Consider the following 2,681-nt stretch of genomic DNA (forward strand, 5'->3'; position numbering starts at 1 on the left):
TGTTTATCAGTTGAATTGTGAATAACCAAGAGAGCATAAATTAAAGGTTACTTATTGTGTATGAGTGTCACAGCTCATCACCTTCATCACAGTTAAGCGCGAATGAACATCTTAGATAGGAACAAGCGTGTTTGAATAGAAAACAGAAATACTTGCATTAATTCATCGAGACACAGCAGAGCTCCTCACCCCCAACAATGGGGTTTAGAGACTCATGCCGTCAGAGAATACAAAGTTTAGATCTGAAATGTTATGAGATCCAAAAATAAGTCTCTAAAAGTTGTTTAAATACTAAACTAGTAGCCTAGGTTTACAAAAATTGGATAAACTATGATGGATGATGCAGAGATCCACTTCTGGGGCCCACTTGGTGTGTGCTGGGGCCCACTTGGTGTGTGCTGGGGCTGAGACTTAAGCAATTCACGTGCAGAGGCCATTTGTGGAGTTGAACGCCAGTTTTTATGCCAGTTTGGGCGTTCAACTCCAGTTTTTGATCCTTTTCTGGCGCTGGATGCCAGAATTGGGCAGAGGACTGGCGTTGAACGCCAGTTTATGTCGTCTATTCTTGTGCAAAGTATGCACTATTATATATTGCTGGAAAGCCCTGGATGTCTACTTTCCAACGCAATTGGAAGCACGCCATTTCGAGTTCTGTAGCTCCAGAAAATCCACTTTGAGTGCAGGGAGGTCAAAATCCAACAGCATCAGCAGTCCTTTTTCAGCCTGAATCAGATTTTTGCTCAGCTCCTTCAATTGTATTCATGTTTAATGATGATGATAAAAATAAACTATAGCTTAATTGGAGATAAAATCAAATAGATACTAATTACTATTATATGACTTCTAAGGTAGACTTTTTATAAGGACACTGTCACAGAGTTAAGGCAGAAATTGGAAATTAACAACCTTTATTCTGGGGGTATGGGGGTTCCTCTGATCCTTGGGAGGCTTGGTATTACAGAAGACTTTTGGCGCTTCAGTTCCCTTAAGTCACGTCCCTGCTCCTCTTGTTCTTTAAACATATGGGTCAGCATTTGACTGTGTTCCTTCTGTTGTTTTATTATTTGCTCCATAGCTTCCTGTATCTTGATGACAGGCGTCTCAAGATATTCCCAATATTTCGCTTGAGGAATCTCTGGGAGGAATTCCTGTGCTCTCTTATTGATAAGATCCTCCTGTGCTTGTTGTCTCTCCATTGATGCTTTGGTGATTGACTTTTCAATTAGGATATATTCAGTTATTCCCATCTTGACTCCAGCGTCCTTGCAGAGCAGAGAAATCACGCTTGGATAAGCCAACCTGGCCTCTTTTGAATTTTTGTTAGCAATCTTATAGAGCTCAGTTGAAATCAGCTGATGAACCTCCACTTCCTTTCCCATCATGATGCAATGAATCATCACTGCTCTTTTAACTGTGACTTCAGAACGGTTGCTAGTGGGCAACAGAGAACGCCCAATGAAGTCCAGCCATCCTCTGGCAACTGGTTTGATATCCTCCTTCTTGAGTTGATTTGGGACGCCCTTTGTGTTGGTGGTCCACCTGGCTCCATGGATACATATGTCCTCTAGAATCTTATCCAGGCCAATGTCTGCTCTCATCATCTTCTTGTTGAAGGAGTCTGGATCATCCTTTAGCTGAGGTAGCTTTAATATCTCTCTGATCTTGTCAGGGGTGGTATGAACAATCTTTCCCCTGACCATGGTCCGAAATTCGTAGCAGGCAGTTCCAGATAGTCTTTGCTTGTCAGTCTGCCACATATTAGCATAGAACTCCTGGACCATGTTCCTTCCTATTTTCGTTTCAGGATTAGCTAGGACTTCCCAGTTCCTGATTCGAATTTGCTCCTGGATCTCCGGATATTCGTCTTCTTTCAGATCGAATCTAACTTCCGGGATCACTGATCTCAGACCCATTACTTTAAGATAATGGTCTGAATGTTCTTTAGATAAGAACTTCCCTTGATTCCAAAGTGGTTTTGGAACGCTCTCTTTCTTGCCTCTTGGAGTGGATTGTTTTCCTTTGGGATCCATGATCTTAGTGATCTCGGAAAAACACACCAAACTTAGAGGTTTGCTTGTCCTCAAGCAAAAGAAAAGAAAGGAGAGGGAGAGAAGGAGATCGAGGTGCACTTGTTGATGGAGGAGGGGGGAGGCCGAACCCAATTTTAAAGGGGTGGGGGGGCTTTTCGAAAAAATGGAAGAGATAAGATAAAAAGTTTGAGTTGAAAAAGATAAGATAGAAGATAGAGTTTAATTTTGAAAAGATAGGATAGATTTTTGAAAAAGATAAATCTGGATTTTGAAAGAGATAATATAAAAAAAGATATTGAAAAGATTTTAGAGTGAAAAAGATAAATTTGTTTTTGGAAAAGATTTGAAAAGAGTTGGATTGAATTTGCAAAGAGGGTGTGTGCTTATGAATTAAGATACCTTTGATATTTTGAAAGTAGGATTTTTAAAAATCAGGGTTCTTGACATGTTTATGTAAATAAAATCATGTATTGAATCATAAAATTTTAAATTAGAATGGAAATACGTGTGGGATAAATGGATTTGGCTCCTCCCTGTCTTCCTGGCGTTTGAACGCCCAAACACTGCTTGTTTTGGGCGTTCAACGCCCAAATGCTGATCTCCTGGGCATTCAGCGCCCAGTTGCTGCCATTACTGGCGTTCAACGCCCAG

Source organism: Arachis ipaensis, chromosome B07 (genome assembly GCF_000816755.2).
Source record: "Arachis ipaensis cultivar K30076 chromosome B07, Araip1.1, whole genome shotgun sequence".
Taxonomy (NCBI): Eukaryota; Viridiplantae; Streptophyta; class Magnoliopsida; order Fabales; family Fabaceae; genus Arachis; species Arachis ipaensis.